Source organism: Triticum aestivum, chromosome 7A (genome assembly GCF_018294505.1).
Source record: "Triticum aestivum cultivar Chinese Spring chromosome 7A, IWGSC CS RefSeq v2.1, whole genome shotgun sequence".
Taxonomy (NCBI): Eukaryota; Viridiplantae; Streptophyta; class Magnoliopsida; order Poales; family Poaceae; genus Triticum; species Triticum aestivum.
The window spans coordinates 64,741,593-64,762,841 of record NC_057812.1 but is presented as its reverse complement, the minus strand read 5'-3'; the positions used below and the strand labels follow the sequence as shown (position 1 = coordinate 64,762,841).

At 45.8% G+C, this 21,249-nt stretch overlaps 1 long non-coding RNA gene and 1 pseudogene across 1 annotated transcript; both read left to right on the top strand.

Annotated features, from left to right (window-relative positions):
- Positions 1 to 4,022: 4,022 nt before the first annotated feature.
- The window catches only part of LOC123153020 (uncharacterized), a 37,761-nt pseudogene continuing 20,534 nt past the window's right edge, over positions 4,023 to 21,249 (top strand).
- On the top strand, positions 5,348 to 6,618 carry LOC123151094 (uncharacterized). The gene is made up of 3 exons (XR_006475489.1): positions 5,348 to 5,432; positions 5,618 to 5,707; positions 6,569 to 6,618. It is a non-coding gene; the product is annotated as an uncharacterized lncRNA (long non-coding RNA).

Sequence of the window (21,249 nt, the reverse complement as noted above, 5' to 3'; positions counted from 1 at the left end):
CCGGCCTCCCCCGCGCCCTCACCACTTCGCCGGAGTCTGGTACCTCACCGGCGACCTCGGGTTCAACCGGTGAACAGTACCGTGCCACGCTGCTACAGTGTTCCGCTCCAGATCTGGGAGTTCTAGGGTTGACTTTCCCCCTCTCCCCTTAATTTTTTTGCAAACTTCATCATGCCGTATCTCCGCATCCGTAGCTCCGATTTGCGCATGTATCATATCAAATGTTCGCCTCAACGAGTACATCATTTTATCTCATTGCATCATTCTCATTTGAGCTCATCTTGATGCCCGAAATGCTGTTGGAAGAGGGGTATGTGATAAATTTGCCAGATCTGTTTCATCAAATAGATATTTGTCATTTTTGCCATGATTAATGTGTGCACGATATACTCCTGAGCTCTACATGAGTTTTGTTATATGTCATGTCATCTTTACAGAGGTGCTTACCATGTATTTTTGTGATATGTGTGGTGACTAGCACAAGCTTGCAAAGTAGCGTAATCGGTAATGCTCCTTGTTCTGTTTTTGTCGGTATGCCATATGTTAATGTTGTTTCCTAGTGATCCGTGCCTCTTTTGAGAATGATCAGTAAGGATGTTTTGTTAACATTGTGGTGCTATATCCATCCATGTCTTTGTTTGCATTTATGGAGCACCCTAGCTTGAGTCAATCGAGCTCTACTTTTTCTATATCGTGAATCCTGGCAGATTGTTGACTTGTTAGCGATTTTGCCGAGGATGTTGCTATTGATCCGTGCATGCTATGTTGTTGTTCTTGCCATGTCTAGCTTGTATGATATGTATTATTGATGGTTGTATGCTTAGTTTGTCATGCCATGCTCTGTAGTGAGTGCATCGAGCTCATAAATAAACCGCGCATGCTCCAGTTTTTCACTAAGTCTGAGATCTCTTTATGTTTTTGCCATGTTCACATGCTTGAAATTGTATTTTCTGAAATCTTTTGGCTCAAGGTCACTAAGGGACTTTTGTTACGTGCTTTGAGTAGCTTCATGTCATGTAGCATGTAGTTTTCATGCTCTAAAGTGTGCTTCCTGATGATAAATTTCAGACTTGTGTTAATTTCACTAAGTCTAAAACCTGTTATCATTTGCATTTTTGCCATGCTTGTTTGAACCTGTTAATGGATGAACTAGCCGTAGCTCAGTGTTCATCTTTTGTCAAGCATCATGAATGGATCCCTGGCATGTATTTTGTTGTCATGTTTGAGTGGTGTAGCATATTTATCTTGATGCATTTAGTTGGTCACTTGCTGATTATCGCAGACTGGTGCCATATTTGTTTTGCTTGGCATTTCCAAACCGTGCATCCGATTCCGGTGATCTTTATATCGATTTCAACCGAAATTATATCACCTTTACAGTGGCACTCTTGGATTTCTAAGTTGAGGCCAGGTTCAATCATTCCTTGTTAAATCTTGCATATCGCGTCCCGCATAGCATACCATGTTTGCATCATGTTGTTTGAGCACTACTAGGGAAAACCTTATACACAGAATGTTACCAATAGTGTTGTACAAAATCAAACGCTACTGCTAATTAGTAGCAGCGCGCGTAAATAAACCGCGCTACTGTTACGACTTTTGCAGTAGCGCGTACTGGCGAAAAGCGCTGCTGCTATGTTTGAACTGGGCGCACATGGCTAGCCCAACCTAGCAGTAGCGCGTATACTGGCCAGCGCTACTGCTACGCTCCTTAGCTGTAGCGCGCTTACGTGTAAGGCGCTGCTACTAACGGAAATAAAATAAAGTGAAAACAAGTAGAAAAGTAAATGAAAATGAAAGAAATAGAAAAAAGAGAAAGGAAAAAAATAAAATGTAAAGAAAAATAAAGGAAAAAAGGAGAAAGGAATAGCAGTAGTGGGTTTCAGTAAACGCGCTATAGTAACATAGCTATAGCGCGTTTCTGGAAACTCGCTACCGTTACGTTTCACTTAAACAGTGGTCCCCCCCCCCCCGCCCCCTGGCCACCACTTCTTCCCCAAATCCCTCGCCCTCGCCGCCGTATCCCCAATTCACCGTCGCCCACTTCGCCGCCGTCTTCTGCCGGCGTGGACGCCCGCAACCTCACCGTCTCCCCCCGAGGCCGCCGTCATCCTCACCGCCATCGCCTGAGGCCGCCTTCAGCCTCACCGCCGCCGCCCGAGGCCGCCCTCGACGTCACCGTCGGCGCCCTCCACCTGACCGCCGCCCGAGGCCGCCCTCGACGTCACAGTCGGCGCCCTCCACCTGACCGCCGCCCGAGCCCGCCCAGGACCGCCGTTGCCCGTGCCCGAGCCCGCCCTCTCTCCCCTCTCTGTAAGTCCCCCACCCCTCCCCCCCACTCATCTCTCTGCATTTTAGAGAAAAAATTAGTAGAGCAAAATTAGTAGAGCAAAAGTTAGTTAGGGCAGCAGGGTTTAATTAGTGTAGATGCTGCTTGTATAGTATATAGTGATACTAGTAGATGTTAATTAGGTTAGGGCAATAGTGGTACTAGTAGATGTTAATTAGATGTTTTTCAGTTAGGGAACTAGAGTTTTGCTAGGTTAATTAGGTTAGTAGTGCTGCTAGTACTAGTGGTACAGTAGGTTAATTAGGTGATGTTAAATGAATAACCTAAATGAATGAATTAGTAGTTAACTGAAAAAAAATTCCTTTCATCATTATAGAGCACTAAAGTTAACTGAATTTTGTTCTATTAGTAGTTAAATGAATTCTCTTCTACACTTTCTTTTTGAATTAGCTTGTGAAATTTGGACATGTGGTTGCTCGTGTATATTTGGACACTGTTTCCAGGGATTGATGCTTAGTGGCCTATGTTTTGCCGGATTGTTGATTCATTTCTTTTCCGGCAAATTTCAGGTTCTCGATTTGTCCACTTTTTAGCAAAGGTCATGCCGAAATTTTTCGTGAATTTGGCAATGACTTATGCTACAAACTAGGACATATCGAGTGCCCGTGATTTGCCGCACCAGGAAGGAGTCAATATTCCTGCAAAACAATAGGCCTTTTTAATGTCATTATTCATTTTATTAGGTCTAGAATTAATTGACTAGATTTAATCATAGGAAACATGGCTAGCAACGATGAAGGACAGGGTTCTGGTGATTGCGATGACGCCTATCGGGCGGCAGATGAATTTTTTAGCCTTACCGACGATCAACCGATGTTATTGCTGGGCCCATCAGTGGCATCGGGGACTGAGACCGACACGCAGACCGGTGCTGAGACTGAGACCGGCGCCTCAGACTCAGACCGGCATCGAGACCGGCGCTGAGACTGAGACCGGCGCTGCCTCGGGGAGCAGAGCCGGTGTAGAACCGAAAGCAAAGAGGCAACGGGTTCCTACCAAACTCAGGACTACTAGAGTGGTGGTCACGAAGGTGGACGACGGCAATTTTGAGCCAACGGCATCCGAGGAAGCGCGACGATGCTACGACAATCAAATAGGCTGCATCGTACGGACAAGCGTCACCATCAACGATGAGAAACTACGGAAGATAGAAAATATGAGGAGCTCCCTCCTAAAGAAGTTTCACCAGATATTCTTGTTCCCGGGCCGAAATGAGAATCTCTACTCCTAATGAAGCAGTTGGTAGTCTTCGCCGGTCAATTTTCGTCCCACCACTTTCGTCCGGTTTTTTTTCGTCGGTTAACCTTCGCCCACCTCCCACCACCCCGTGCAAAACCAAAAAAACATACGCCACCATCCGTCTCTCGATCCACCCGATGCGGCCGCCCTATCTCCCTCGTCTAGGGATGCAACGCCGCCCCAATCTCCCCGCTCCACCGCCGCCGCCCCCCGCCTTCCACTATCACCCGCTCAGCCACCTCCACCCTCCTCTACATCGCCGGAGGAACGGGCACACCTGGCGCGCCGCCTCGAGGCCGCGCTCGAGCAGGTGAGGAGGGAGTCGGTGCGGCAGGGCGCGACCCTGGACGAGCTGAGGCGGCGGCTCGAGCGGCGGCGGGCGCGTGCGGACGAGCTCCTCGTCGCCAGGCGGAGGGCCACCGAGGGCGTCGAGCGCCGCAAGGAGCAGATGCAGGCGCAGATCGAGCGGGTGCTGCCGCTCTCCAGGGCCCTCGCCGCCGCGCACCGGCAAGTGCAGGTACTTGCCTGCCCGCCCGTTTCTTCCTCTCAACGCGAGACTGGAATGCTTTGGCTATTGTGGCTGCCTGCGTTTGGTCCAATAGCATCTGTCAATAGCAAGGTCTGTACTATATACTGATACATTATGTAGCAACACTCTGTTTGTGCACTATCCTATTCATGATGTTTGCTTCATGATATAACAACAATTTTACTTCATCTTACTCTGTATACTTATGTCCTCTCTTTAGTTATACTTCTCTCGGGCTGACAAATTTCAATGCAGGCAGGGGTCTGGAAGTGCATGCCGCAGTATATACGGTGGATTTGTGAAATGGTGTATGGAAAAGTAAGTTTTCTCTTGGTTAAGGCAGAGAAATTGAATTGCTTAATATGCATGTTTTTCTATTGTAAAACGATTGAGTTTGACCCTATACTTGTAGAATGATGATGGAAGTGACAGTATGGCAGTACAGCTTGTTGACGAATTGCATTGGGATGATCTTGTTATAATCATAGCAGTGGTATGTCAATGTGATCTCTGTTGTATAACAGATATTGCTCATCGAGTCATGGTTCCATTAACACCAATCCTTAACTATATAGTGACACCATTTTACCATTTTTATCCCAACATCTTTCTCTTATTATGTTGCTTAGTGGAATTAGGTCAGTTCAAAGCAGAAGGAAACCAGTAGCACCAGTGGGATGCGGGACACTGTTGAAACAAGCCCCCTCTTGCAGTACAGGGCCCAGGTGATTGCATTTTCATCTTTAACTTGTTTTTGGCACATATAGTACAATTTTTTTACGAATCATCAAGGAAACAAAATATCCCTCCTCTTGTGTGGACCCTCAAGTTTTGTTGTTTCAATTTTTTTAAAGTCTTTTGGCCATTTATCTCTTTAGCTGCAGCTTACTGTTTCTTGCTCTCACTCTGCACTGCACTACTTTTTCTTATATTCCAGACTGTAGTGCCAAGTCACATATTGAAAATGGAAGAGGCCATCAAGAATTGTGAATTTGAATCCTTTGCCAGGTTAACTTGTGCAGATAGCAACCAGTTTCATGTTGTATGTTTGGACACGAGTCCTCCCATGTTCTACATGAATGATACGTCACACAGGTAGTTTTTTGGCAGTCCTGATTTTGAGGTTCTGTTAGTACTGAAATCCCAGAGTTGAGGATCGCTCTTTCAACCAACTGCAGGATAATTAGCCTTGTGGAGAAGTGGAACCACTCGGAAGGAACCCCACAGGTATATTCTGTTCCTGTTTAACACTTGCTACCTTGTTTTAAATTCTTCTGACCTGCGTCAGTGCTGCATATAGGGTTCTAAAATAAGGTTGGTTAAGCTTTGTTATGATATGCCGGTACAATAAGTTTTCACTGCACTGGATATAACATATTTAACTAGCATCACACAATGAAGTAATTTAACTTAATTTAAAAGAGCAACAAAATTATTGCCATCTTTCTGAAAAAGGTCCAGAAAATACGAGTTTAAGCTTCCAATCCTTTGGTTTTTAGGGAACATATAGTTCAGTTTGAAGAGTTCATGATGAAAACATATTCCCGCAGCCACTGCCTCCTCGATCTACGCTAGCCTGCAGCAGCAAGGTCAGCCCCCACACTCTGCATTTTTTTCTTCAGGTCTTGGCACAGGAAACTGAAAAGGAGATGCTCTTAAAGTCACCACATTTAGGAAAACGTAACAAGTCTTCTTTTGCCCCCCCCCCCCCCACCCCCCCCCACACACACACACATGCAGCTTGTTGCCACACTGGCCAACTCCTAGCAAGGTATGTCCGAGGGTCGCTTGGGACTTGGGAGGTGCAGAGTGGTGAATTAGTGCATCGGGTCCCTCAGGAAGGTGTTGCGGTCAGTGGAGAGGTGGGAAGATTTGGTTGTTCCAAATGCACATATAATTTAATAAGCATATATACATCCCATGTATATGCAGCCTACAAAATATATGCATCGAAGTATTCATCTCTGCAGTTTTTAGGTTTTTCTTTTTTCTTGGTACCTTAGGCTCACATGGGTAGGAATAGGATATAAGCAAAGAGTAGCACGTTTGTTCAGGATTCATTTCTCCATCTGATATTTATCATGTTGGTTCCGGAATCTGCTTTGATGCGTAAAGTCCAGGATTATTTTCTCCACCCTGTTATTAATTCTAGGAGCATCTTACATATTTTATAAAATAAGGCATGTGCAATCATCGATCTGTTTTTGTTTTCCCTAGGAAGGGCATTGTAACTATATCATGGTCAGAACATCGACCCTGTTAGTAATTTGGTTTAAAGAGTTTTGCTTCTGTACACCTCTTAAATGTTTGCACGAATCTTGAAGTTACTAAGAGTACCAGATAACAGGTCCTGGTTCTACAAAGAACTCCTTCGTATGTGTGACCGCAAACTCTTCTTTTTCCAGTATATAATGTTCATAACATAAACTCATGCTTGCTGAATTTGATAGGTGAAATGTGGAGTAAGAGGAGACACCAGACCAAGATGCAATGAATATTTTGATTCGTGGTGATTGGGCAGATGACTATCAACACCAACTGCAGCATCGTCCATCTTGCGAGCATACTACCAAGCTGCGCAGGTATGGAAATGCCATGTTGTGTTTTTTGTGAATAACACCTTTTTATCTTCATCTTGATAAGTCACTGCATTTTGTGTTTTTGCACTGTGGTTCAGTATGAGAGATAGAATAGTTAGTGTAGGAAACTTATGTACGAGGGGCTCAGATTCAGTTAGTTTTTATGTGAGAGTGCATATGGTGTTGTTGCTACGAGTCTGCTGGTCAGTAACTTCCAGTTGGCTTCATCTACAGGGTTAAGGAGGAATTCACCAAGAAATAAAAACGGAGAAGAGGCCGTAAGTGCTACTACCAATAGCCTCAAACAAGAAAATGGATACTTTCCGTGATATCTGTGCAATATTTCAAAAGTTTTAGCAAGTGTCTAATCATATAACGTGAATAACAAATTACTATTAGTATGAGCAATGTGCATGGTTCAGAAAAGAGTAAACAATGTGAGTTACTATTCTATTACAGTGGATATCTTCTTTTTCCAGGCCTAAGCTTAAAGAACAAGTGAGGTATTGTGACCAACACCCTGAGGAGATTGACACACTTGTAGAAGTGAAGGCTCAGTTTTCAGAGACGAAGAAATGCCGCAAAACTTCGAGAAGGTGCGTGTCTATTGTACTTTCAGTCTGATAGTGACTGATTCCTATGGGGTTATTTCCGAAACTTTGTCCTGTTTGCTTATTTCCTTACAAGTTGTAATCTAACCTTGAACTGCTTATCAATAGCTGAGCTTCAGTTAAAACTACTACAAAAACGTAAGAAAACTCTTAATATTGTTGCTCGATTTTGCAACTTCCATCTCAACCTAAGCTCGTCAGACCCACTTAGAGTATGCGAACTTCTACTGTTTGCATTGGTGATTGGCATCACCGATCTACTACAGATCTTGATCTAGCTGAAGCAGGGAGCAATGCCTAGCTGTAGATGTTGGCCCTTCTTTATGAAGATAAGTTTAGCCTTTAGGCAAAGCAAAAGTTAAAAAATTAGTGCAATTTCTTGATTGTTTTATTCTGCGTTCTTATTCCAGTACAATTTCAGAAAATTAGTACCCATTATCTTTTAAAGGGGAGATTCATAACCAACCCAAATTAGTGCCCCTTCAAAGTCACTTGGCGTTTTCTTCAAGTGGATGGCGGAGGCGGCGGCAATCACTCGAGGTGGCTGGGGCACCTCGGGCTGGGGGCTTTGCGCTGAGTCCAGGGCAGCTCCCTGGCCGTGCGGTGGCAACCGACAACCCCATCGCTGGTGGTGCTGGCAATGGTGTGCATGGTGGCGGCCGCGGATCTGGATGTGGTGGCAACCGACAACCCCATGGCTGGTGGTGCTGGCGATGGTGTGCATGGTGGCGGCCGCGGATCTGGATCCCATCCAGATCCGTCGTTGATTCTTCACGTGGATGGTCGGTGGCGCGATGAGGGCCCCGGTGAAGGGATGGAGGGTCTCCAGCGGAGTTTCGACGGCAGCATACGTCTTTATGGAAAAGCTCCGCATGGTTCTAGCCAGCCGCGAGATAGGGACGACACGGCTTTCGGTGAAAACCGCGTCTGACTGCGGTCTTGGCGGACGATGGCGGTGTCTCCGATGTCGTTTCCTTCTCAAGGCCTTGTCGTTGCAGGTCACGTCAACTCGATCGGGATGTTCTGGGGGAAACCCTACATCTGGGTCTACCGGATCGGACAACGACGGCACCTTTGGTGCCGTTCTCCCTCCTGGGGGCATTGTTTTGGATCAAGTGCTGGCTAGAGGGGACAAGAGGGGGAACGGTGTTACATCTATTGCAAGGCGCCACGGAGTTCCGGCGACGGGCATGTGTGGATGGATATGTGCAGGATGGTGGCGTTGTCTAACGCCGTGGTGGCATTGACGATAGGCCTGGCATGGTGGATGCGTCAGTACCTGCTCTGGAGATGGATCGACATCGACAGAAGACGGCGGCGGCTGCAAGCTGAGATCGTTAATACGGATGTTAATTATGTCGAGATTGCTTGCAGATCAGCGGCGTCAGGTCTGGAGATGCGGATGCCCCTACATAGCGTGGCGCCAGTGGCACGTCGGGGATCCTTCATCACCCAAGGTAAACCTGCGCTTGACTTCCTTCCTTATTCCCCTCATGTTCCGATGTTTGTTAGCTACCATTAGATTGGATCTTGGTTCTCTATGTGAATGGTTGTACATAGTAAATTTTGGTGATCTATTTTGGACTAATGAGGTTTCTAGGGTCAATTAGTATGGCACAAACTGTGTTGGTCTTGAACGTATGTATGCTTTCTCAAATTGTATTGATTCCCTTCCAGGAACAAACGCAATCGGCACTACTACATTACTGCAGTCTGCACATGCTGTGTTGAGGGGATTGGAGGAATTGGTAGCACGCCATAAAATTTTGCTTACCTTCTCTAAAATCATGCTTGTTTCATTCATTGCTTCACATCACCAAGTTATTGGTGCGATTGAGGTATGCATCTTTTTTTAGATAATAGAAGGTATGTATCTAAACTTCTAAAGAAACACGCTATGTGAATTAACTATGTACTATATTTGACGAATTGTCGTGTAAGCTTTGTAGTTCAGAAAAATATCTTGTTTCTTACAGTACATCATGTGGTCAGCACAATGGAGAAACAAAAGAGAACATCTATCATTTAGTTCAGTAATATCATATTTTAGGCGTTGTCATTTTATGCGTGTTCAGAAAGTTCCCGTATTAAATTTATCATTTCATAAATATACTATGACTCTGAAGGTTGTTTATTTTATATTATTCTTGCCCTAATTCCATCACATCATTAACAAGCTCATTGCTTCTAAGAAGTGCACCCATGTAACAAGCTTCTATAACTTGTATTTTTTTGGTACAGTCCAAGCTTGTTTGCACTACTGGATGCCGCTCCATTTAACTCCATGTGCTGTTTGGTAAAAACCGATTCACGTTTTACATCCAAAAGTTGTATTCTTTGACACTACAAAATGCACGCCAATAATTCTTCATGCATTTTGTTTTATAGCTCACACTACCATATTATATATTGGAAATATTCAATAACATAGGATTCCTTTTTCACTTTATACTTACACAGATGTGCAAGAGAAAGGTTTGCGTATGGTTCAATGCAACTAGAACAGGCTGGTGGGGGAGGGGGGTGGGGGTCGATTTATGTTCGAGAAGAAACTTTGGGTTCTCCTTTTATGATTGTACTTTTTATTTCGGAATAGGATATTCCAAAGTAGAAATATCTTATGAAAGATCTTGATGGGTAGACAACAAATATACAGGATAAGCATGTGTGGTAATGTTGGATCAATGAACAACAATTTCGGTTTCAGTTTGATTTACGCCTATGTATCATCATACCCTTAATTTTTAAAAACATAAGTTCAAAATTATATTTATATGATTTTGGGTGGGTGGGTGAAGGGGGGGGGGGGGTTAATATTTGCCGGTCTATGCCTACCAAAAGAGCGTCATGTTACTAACAGAAGAGTGCCATGTTACTTTGTATCCTGTCATTTCAAGTCCTTGGAAATTCTAAATCATGTTCTAATGTTGGAAATGTTGTTTTTTCTTTTGCAGATTTTATAGGGGTAGAGAGTTTGTGCGAAAGTGCAGGGGCGCCGGTGGTACAGGTTGAATTGAACCCATGGAAGATTTCAACTCATAATCTTTGCTGTCAATCGTACACAAAAGTTCCTGATTTTTTTAACCTGTCTTGGAGTAAATTGCCATTTCTTTTTTAGATTGACTCATGGTAATACTAGCATGTACACACATGAATGCATGTCTGAACATTTTGATGTGATTTTGTAGATAAGAAATTACAAAGATATAAACGAACCAACCTTCTTTGTAATTATGTATTTTACTCCTTATAATTGCCAGCAAGGACTAGCTATTTTATCATATTTTCATCTAAAAGAGAACCCTGGCGTGTCACAACATCTACGACACAGTGTGGAGCAATGCAATGTCACAATGGCATTGGAGGCAATGGACTATTTTAACTCAGTGTTATAAATATGAAAGGAAACAAAGAAAGAAGACAACACATATTAGGACCACGGTATGTGTATAATATATTTCTAGAAATGCATAACCAATATGTTGATATGTCTAGACACTTGTCACTATTGTCAAATGTATGTGATAGTGAGAGAATATTAACGGAAGGTGTTTAATGTACTATCATCCATGGATAGAAAGGATATGAACCATGACAAAGAAGAGCAATCACTATGTGATAGCAATATCGGAGATGAGGTCGTAGGGTTCGCTGAAAATAGGACGCCGGAAGGGAGAATGAAGATGGTGTCATGTCTTGTTGCGGCTTTGACTAAGGAGTAAATAGAATGAAGATGGTGTCATTGTCTTGATGCAGTTTTGAGCGAGGAGTAAATAGAAAGAAACAGAGAGAAGAGAATGATTGTCTTATGTATTCCCACAATTTTTCTCACAATTCTGATATGTATCTAGAATTACATTATCTATGTATATAGAGAAGCCGAGGGTTTGCATCTTGGTGAACAAGATAAAAGATGACCACAACTTATGCCTTTGTGCTTATCTATATTTCTCTTGTGCCCGTAGCAACACACGGGCATTCTACTAGTGATTATAAAGATCCAGATGAGGACCCGGCAATGAAGAAGGTAAACAAACACGGCATGACCAAGTTTAGCGACGCGTTGGCCGCCTGGAAAAATCGAGTGAAAGCAAGGATCATAGACAAGAAGGAACCCTACTCCGAGATTGTAAAGGATAATCCGACAATCACAGAAGAGCAGTTTCAAATATTCAAGGAGGCTTGCAAGGCCGAAGATGCCAAAAAAAGTCTAAGTACATGAAGGGGCTTCAAGAGAGGAACTTTGGGAGCCACCACCTCGGAAGCCGTGGTTACGGCGGAAAGAGGTCCAAATGGGCCAAAGAGGACGCGGAAGCCGCGAGTCTGGGCATCGCAGACCCCTTGGCGGAGTTCACCGTCCAGCAGGAGCGTGACGTCCTCAGGGCCCGGCACCGTTGGGACCCAGTGAAAAAGATTTACGAGACAACACCGGTCATTATGGAGTTCATAAGACTGCTGGTAATTTTAGTTTCTGATCAATTCGACTGCACACGTTAGTCATATTTGTAAACGATCGTTGTGCCTTTTGCAGAGAGAGCAGCACAGGATTGCGGCCGAAAGCGACTCGCCGTCAGAGGCATTGGCGAGGCCCAAGTGGGACACTCCATTCAACCGGGCGTTGAACATATTGAAACGACAACCGGTGGATACTCGACCGTCGTATGGACGCGTGCACGGTGTCGGAGACGGCGCCACGTGGAAGAAGTACTACCGTGAGACCACAGAGGAGAGAAAGGAAAGACGAAGGTTAAATGAAGAAAACATCGACAAGAGGGTTGAGATTGCGGTTGAGAAGAAATCAACTCAGACAGTGGCAACAGCGGTAGCTGCCGCAAAACAGGTGGCTGTAGATATTTCTACTACCTTGGTTCCGGTCGTTTTCAATTGGACCAGGCAAAATCCAGAAAAAAAATGCAGCGGACTTTTCCCTTGCTGTCTTGTTGGCGGGGAGCAACTCGACTAGTGTTGCACCAGCACCTGCAGCTGCACCTGCTCCAGCACCGACCCCCACACCGGACGTGCTAGGAGGTGCTTCGTCTTTGGCTGAGCTCGACGCCCTCACGGTATCTGTCACACCGGCCCCCTTCAATATAAATGTATAATCTCCCGTTTTTGTTGCCTTTCGGATGTCTCACGTCGCAGAATTTTCTTTGCAGGCCGATGAAACCCCGTGCACCATATTGTACACCATCGGCGACCAGAAAGTGGATGTGGGGAAGGCGACGATAATGGAGCCGAAGGAACCATTGTTCCACAGCTGGCCGATCCCCCCGAACGTCTTCAAGGCTTCCGTGGCCAGTGTCAAACTGGGCCACGAGAATTTGCCTCCTCTAGTACTACTAGGGGATGACAACGAGACACCGCGGCGGCTTGGTGATTGTTGCAATGCTGGGTGGGTCCTGTTGTGGCCAAAGAGTCTGCTTCGTCTGGAGGCGGCCGGGAGCACACCCACGAGCACGCAGCCTCAGCAAGGTATGAACATCAACACCCCACCTACCCAATTATCGTCGGGTGTCGGGTTGGGTGATAGCGGACGGGGTAAGGAGGAGGCTCCATTAGTCGCTGATGACGTCGCCATGGATGAGGATGAGGACGACGATGGCGCTGCTGAACAGTATGTCTATAATGGCGCCTCCTCAGGGTTTGAGCGTCATGAGTCGGTGCCTGAATTGCCGTCTCAACATATTATGGACGACCTTCCGGTAGTAAAGAAGTTTAGGAAGAGAGCGAGGAAAGGCAAAAAAAGCTGTTTCTATGATCCAACCGCCTCAGCAGCCTCGGCTTCAGGACCGTATAGATATCCCCGATGCGAATAAATGGCATATCCCCCGTCAACCAATCCTACCTGCAATAGCGCTACGGGCCATATTCGGCGATCTAAAGAGACTTCATGACGATGTGCTGCGGGTAGAGAAAGACCTCATCGCCTCGAAAGATCCAGGATACCCACTCTACGTGGTTAACGTTCCGCGGCAAATGTCGTACGTCGACAACTTCCCCGCGGATAAGTTCTTCCTCCGATTCGATTACATATTCAACATGTTTCACGTGAAGAAGCTGGATTTTACGTTTGTCCGCCTTTATGCCTTGCACATGAACTACATCATCGGGGTTGAGCAGGTATCTCATATCTGTGTCGCTGACCCATACTACATGCACGAGGGCTTTTTGGGAGTCTGCGCAAATCACCGTGAATACGCGAGGGATTACATCGTCAGTTTCATGCTTGCCAATAAGGACAAGGGGGCGATTCTCGTGCCTTATCATCCCGTGTAAGTCATCCGCGCTGCTATCCTTCGTCCTTCAATTTCAATCATTCATTTGCACGGTGGAGGCTAATTAATTTGAGGACTTATTTTGCGCAGCGGCGGGCGCGCCGTCCTCATCATCCTCTACCCCCGATTCTCCCACGCTCTTTATTTGGACTCGTCGAAGAATATTCACAAAAAGGATTACACCCACATCAAGGATGTTCTCGACAGTGCTATGTATTACTACCAATCAATGGGTGGAGAGGTCAGGGACAAGAAGATAAGGGGCGGCAGGGTCGCCTTCGGCCATAAGACCGACTTCTGCTGCATCCAGCAACCGAACGATTCTCTTAATGATGGATTCTATGTCCTACACCACATGCTGGAGTACAGACGGGATCACCAGAACCTTCGCATGGCACCTTCTTCTGGTGATGCCCATATTCTACAATGGGCAAAGGACATAGGAGATATCGACGATCATCGACTTCGAGCTGAGTTCTATAACATCCAGCGCGAACTTTCCCAAATCATCATGAAGGAGGTCATCGGAAAAACAGGGATGTTCTACGGAGAAGGACAAATGTCGCGTGAAGACGTCCGAACATGGATAGCCTCTCAGCGTCTCGACCTGAAGCCTTTCACTAGGCTCGGGGACTATCTCCCTGACTTGGATGTATGAAACGACATGTTAGAGTGATTGTCGATATATGACAATGTGTCCGTTTAGTCCATACTTTCTGTATGACAAAACTTTGAGTTATGCACGGTGAAACTTTATTTGTGATGTAATTAAACCGTCCTCCTCCTCGACTAGCGAAAATCACTCTAGTTAGGGCATTTTGGGGTACGATGAACTTTGTTATTTATGCTTATGATATGTTGTTTCTATTTTTGCCAAGTATGTCTCTTTCTGTTGCTCAACTATATATGTTGCATATCATCGACTCATGTGATGATGCACGTGCATAGATCATAGATGCACTAGTAGAAAACAGGGCTATGGTCCAGGCCGGCTCAGCCCATTAGTCCCGGTTCAGTGTAGAACCGGGACTAATGTGGGCATTGGTCCCGGTTCGTGAGCCCAGGGGGCCGGCCGTACCACGTGGGCCATTGGTCCTGGTTCGTCTGGACCTTTTGGTCCCGGTTGGTGGGACGAACCGGGACCAATGGGCCTCGCTCCTGGCCCACCACCATTGGTCCCGGTTGGTGGCCTGAATCGGGACCAAAGGCTCCCCTTTAGTCCCGGTTCTTGCCACAAACCGGGACCAATGAGGTGCCTATATATACCCTCGCCCGCGAGCAGAGCACTCCAGTGCTCTGTTTTTCTCTGGCCGGCGAGGGGAGGGGTTTGTGGTGCTCTAGCTCACCTCCTATGCACATGAGGTGTTCGATGGAATGCCCGAGCCACACTACTTAAACTTTCTCCTCTCGAAGCTCGACCTCCAAGCTCCATTTTCCTCGAGATTTGTCTAGATTTAGCGGTCCGTCACGCCCCGTCCCCGTCTTCACCGCCGTCGATCACCCGCGCTGATCTCATCACCGACACCACCGTGGTGAGCCTCTTGTTCTTATCTTCTTTCTGAAAGGAAAAATATTCTTACTTGTCTGTTTAGATAGATACTTGTATCATTTTCTTACATTTATTATTGCATCTTATATAGTGCGATGGTTTTGGTATCCGCCCCCGTCGGCCCTCGTCCTGTCTATGATTCGGATTTGGTATGTATATTATCTTCATAACTATTTGTTCATTTATTGTTTATGAAAATTATGTCGACCAACGTGACATAGATTTTATTTATCTAGGATGTATGTGAATCGGAAATGCCAACCGACCCTATTGTCGAGAGGTTAAATTTAGTTGAAGAAGAAAACAATTTGTTGAAGGAAAAAATAAAAGAAATTGAGGAGGAGAAGATGATATTGGAGTTGCATGTTGCGGATGTCGTCGATGATCACAAGATCAAGATGGATGCAATGCGCTTGAAGATTAGAAAGATTAGAAAATATGCCATTCATACCGAGGCTTGGTATCATTATGCCGTTGGATCAATTGTTACCTTGGTTGCGATTATGATCGCATTTGTTTTCGCATTGAAATGTTTTACATAGTTTCAATTTATGGTTTAATTAATTAGATGCTCTGGAGAGCTATATGTTGTTAGATGAGAACTATGTATGCACTTTGGTTTTAATGTGATGATGAACTTCTATTAATTTGGACACTTAATTATATATAATGCACGCAGATGAACCGGCAACGGATGTACGGTGACAGACACACCCGCGAGTACATTAAGGGCGTGCATGAGTTTATTGATGCGGCTGAGGTAAACAAGGAGAATGGTTTTATGTGTTGTCCATGCACTGAATGTGGGAATACGAGGTCTTACTCTAACCGGAAAATCCTTCACTCCCACCTGCTTTACAAGGGTTTCATGCCACACTATAATGTTTGGACGAGGCATGGAGAAATAGGGGTTATGATGGAAGACGGCGAAGAAGCAGAGTACGATGACAACTATGTGCCCCCTGAATACGGTGATGCTGCAACGGGGGGAGCTGGTGAAGATCAAGAGGAACCAGACGATGTGCCCAATGATGCTGCCACGGGTGAAGCTGCTGAAGATAAAGAGGAACCAGACGATGTGCCCGATGATGATGATCTCCGCCGGGTCATTGTCGATGCAAGGACGCAATGCATTAGTCAAAAGGAGAAGCTGAAGTTCGATCGCATGTTAGAGGATCACAAAAAAGGGTTATACCCCAATTGCGAAGATGGCAACACAAAGCTCGGTACCGTACTGGAATTGCTGCAGTGGAAGGCAGAGAATGCTGTGGCTGACAAATGATTTGAGAAGCTATTGAAAATATTAAAGAAGAAGCTTCCAAACGATAACGAATTGCCCGACAGTACATACGCAGCAAAGAAGGTCGTATGCCCTCTAGGATTGGAGGTGGAGAAGATACATGCATGGCCTAATGACTGCATCCTCTACCGCGGTGCCTACAAGGATCTGAACGAATGCCCGGTATGCGGTGCGTTGCGGTATAAGATCAGACGAGATGACCCTGGTGATGTTGACGGTGAGCCCCTCAGGAAGAGGGTTCCTGCGAAGGTGATGTGGTATGCTCCTATAATACCACGGTTGAAACGTCTGTTCAGAAACGAAGAGCATGCCAAGTTGATGCGATGGCACAGCGAGAACCGAAAGAAAGATGGGAAGTTGAGAGCACCCGCTGACGGGTCGCAGTGGAGAAAAATCGAGAGAAAGTACTGGGATAAGTTTGCAAAGGACCCAAGGAATGTATGGTTTGCTTTAAGCGCGGATGGCATTAATCCTTTCGGGGAGCAGAGCAGCAATCACAGCACCTGGCCCGTGACTCTATGTATGTATAACCTTCCTCCTTGGATGTGCATGAAGCGGAAGTTCATTATGATGCCAGTTCTCATCCAAGGCCCTAAGCAACCCGGCAACGAAATTGATGTGTACCTAAGGCCATTAGTTGAAGAACTTTTACAGCTGTGGAATGGAAACGGTGTACGTACGTGGGATGAGCACAGACAGGAGGAATTTAACCTTAAGGCATTGCTGTTCGTGACCATCAATGATTGGCCCGCTCTCAGTAACCTTTCAGGACAGACAAACAAAGGATACCACGCATGCACGCACTGTTTAGATGACACTGAAAGTATATACCTGGACAAATGTAGGAAAAATGTGTACCTGGGCCATCGTCGATTTCTTCCGACCAACCATCAATGTCGAAAGAAAGGCAAGCATTTCAAAGGCGAGGCAGATCACCGGAAGAAGCCCGCCATGCGCACCGGTGATGACGTGCTTGCTATGGTCAATGATTTACACTACGTAATTGTTGGGGAACGTTGCAGAAAACAAAAATTTTCCTACTCGTTTCACCAAGATCATCTAGGAGTTCATCTAGCAACGAGTCATCTAATGCATCTACATACCTTTGTAGATGGCGCACGGAAGCGTTCAAAAGAACGGTGATGATGTAGTCGTACTCGACGTGATCCAAATCACCGATGACTAGCGCCGAACGGATGGCACCTCCGCGTTCAACACACGTACGGGATGGGAGACGTCTCCTCCTTCTTGATCCAGCAAGGGGGGGAGGAGAGGTTGATGAAGATCCAGCAGCACGACGGCGTGGTGGTGGATGCAGGGCGTCACAGAAGCAGGGCTTCGCCAAGACTACGAGGGAGAGACGTAACGGGGGGAGATGGAGGCGCCAGGGGCTGGTCTGAAATCCCTCCTCTCCCCCCCACTATATATAGGAGGGCCAAGGGGGGGGTGCGCAGCCTAGGAGATCAGATCTCCTAGGTGCGGCGGCCAGGGGAGGGTTTCCCTCCCCCCAAAGGCACCTCGGGGTGCCTTCCACCACTTGGACTCCTCCTTGGTGGAACCCTAGGCGCATGGGCCTATAGGGGCTGGCGCCCCAGCCCACTATGGGCTGGGTTCCCTCCTATTTCAGCCCATGGGGCCCTCCGGGATAGGTGGCCCCACCCGGTGGACCACCGGGACCCTTCCGGTGGTCCCGGTACAATACCGATAACCCCGAAATTTGTCCCGATGCCCGAAACAGCACTTCCTATATATAATTCTTTACCTTCGGACCATTCCGGAACTCCTCGTGACGTCCGGGATCTCATCCGGGACTCCGAACAAAATTCGGGTTTCTGCATATACATATCTTCACAACCCTAGCGTCACCGAACCTTAAGTGTGTAGACCCTACGGGTTCGGGAGACAAGCAGACATGACCGAGACGACTCTCCGGTCAATAACCAACAACGGGATCTGGATACCCATGTTGGCTCCCACATGCTCCACGATGATCTCATCGGATGAACCACGATGTCGAGGATTCAATCAACCCCGTATGCAATTCCCTTTGTCAATCGATATATTACTTGCCCGAGATTCGATCGTCGGTATCCCAATACCTCGTTCAATCTCGTTACCGGCAAGTCACTTTACTCGTACCGTAATGCATGATCCCGTGACCAGACACTTGGTCACTTTGAGCTCATTATGATGATGCATTACCGAGTGGGCCCAGTGATACCTCTCCGTCAAACGGAGTGACAAATCCCAGTCTTGATCCATGTCAACCCAACAGACACTTTCGGAGATACCCGTAGTGTACCTTTATAGTCACCCAGTTATGTTGTGACGTTTGGCATACCCAAAGCACTCCTACGGTATCCGGGAGTTACACGATCTCATGGTCTAAGGAAAAGATACTTTGACATTCGAAAACTCTAGCAAACGAACTATACGATCTTGTGCTATGTTTAGGATTGGGTCTTGTCCATCACATCATTCTCCTAATGATGTGATCTCGTTACCAATGACATCCAATGTCCATAGTCAGGAAACCATGACTATCTATTGATCAACGAGCTAGTCAACTAGAGGCTTACTAGGGACATGTTGGTGTCTGTTATTCACACATGTATTACGATTTCTGGATAACACAATTATAGCATGAATAAAGACAATTATCATGAACAAGGAAATATAATAATAATGCTTTTATTATTGCCTCTAGGGCATATTTCCAACAGTCTCCCACTTGCACTAGAGTCAATAATCTAGTTACATTGTAATGAATCGAACACCCATGGAATTCTGGTGTTGATCATGTTTTGCTCTAGGGAGAGGTTTAGTCAACGGATCCGCTGTATTCAGGTCCGTATGTACTTTACAAATCTTTATGTCTCCATTTTGAACATTTTCACGAATGGAGTTGAAGCGACGCTTGATGTGCCTTGTCTTCTTGTGAAACCTGGGCTCCTTGGCAAGTGCAATAGCTCCAGTGTTGTCACAAAAGAGTTTGATCGGCCCCGACGCATTGGGTATGACTCCTAGGTCGGTGATGAACTCCTTCACCCATATTGCTTCATGTGCTGCCTCCGAGGCTGCCATGTACTCCGCTTCACATGTAGATCCCGCCACGACGCTCTGCTTGCAGCTGCACCAGCTCACTGCTCCACCATTCAACATATACACGTATCCGGTTTGTGACTTAGAGTCATCCAGATCTGTGTCGAAGCTAGCGTCGACGTAACCCTTTACGACGAGCTCTTCGTCACCTCCATAAACGAGAAACATTTCCTTAGTCCTTTTCAGGTACTTCAGGATATTCTTGACCGCTGTCCAGTGTTCCTTGCCGGGATTACTTTGGTACCTTCCTAGAATGATCCATATTGAACTTCTTCAATATCTTATCAAGGTATGTGCTTTGTGAAAGACCTATGAGGCGTCTTGATCTATCTCTATAGATTTTGATGCCTAATATATAAGCAGCTTCTCCAAGGTCCTTCATTGAAAAACTCTTATTCAAGTAGGCCTTGATGCTGTCCAAGAGTTCTATATCATTTCCCATCAAAAGTATGTCATCTACATATAATATGAGAAATGCTACAAAGCTCCCACTCACTTTCTTGTAAACGCAGGCTTCTCCATAAGTCTGCGTAAACCCAAACGCTTTGATCATCTCATCAAAGCGAATGTTCCAACTCCGAGATGCTTGCACCAGCCCATAAATCGAGCGTTGGAGCTTGCACACCTTGTCAGCATTCTTAGGATCGACAAAACCTTCTGGCTGCATCATATACAATTCTTCCTTAAGGAAACCATTAAGGAATGCCGTTTTGACGTCCATTTGCCATATTTCATAATCGTAGAATGCGGCAATTGCTAACATGATTCGGACGGACTTTAGATTCGCTACCGGTGAGAAAGTCTCATCGTAGTCAACCCCTTGAACTTGTCGATAACCCTTAGCGACAAGCCGAGCTTTATAGATGGTCACATTACCATCCGCGTCTGTCTTCTTCTTAAAGATCCATTTATTCTCTATGGCTCGCCGTTCAACGGGCAAGTCAGTCAAAGTCCATACTTCGTTTTCATACATGGATCCTATCTCGGATTTCATGGCTTCTAGCCATTTGTCGGAATCCGGGCCCGCCATCGCTTCTTCATAGTTCGAAGGTTCACCGTTGTCTAACAACATGATTTCCAAGACAGGGTTGCCGTACCACTCTGGTGCGGAACGTGTCCTTGTGGACCTTCGAATCTCAGTAGGAGCTTGATCAGAAGTATCTTGATCATTAACTTCCTCTCTAGTCGGTGCAGGCACCTCAGGAACATTTTCTTGAGTTGCGCCATTTGCTGGTTCAAGAGGTAATACTTCATCAAGCTCTACTTTCCTCCCACTTACTTCTTTCGAGAGAAACTCTTTCTCTAGAAAGGACCCATTCTTGGCAACAAAGATCTTGCCTTCGGATCTGAGGTAGAAGGTGTACCCAATAGTTTCTTTTGGGTATCCTATGAAGACGCATTTTTCCGACTTGGGTTCGAGCTTCTCAGGTTGAAGTTTCTTCACATAAGCATCGCATCCCCAAACTTTTAGAAACGACAGCTTAGGTTTCTTCCCAAACCATAATTCATACGGTGTCGTCTCAACGGATTTCGACGGAGCCCTATTTAAAGTGAATGCGGCAGTCTCTAAAGCATAGCCCCAAAAAGATAGCGGTAAATCAGTAAGAGACATCATAGACCGCACCATATCCAATAGAGTGCGATTACGACGTTCGGACACACCATTACGTTGAGGTGTTCCAGGCGGCGTGAGTTGTGAAACTATTCCACATTTT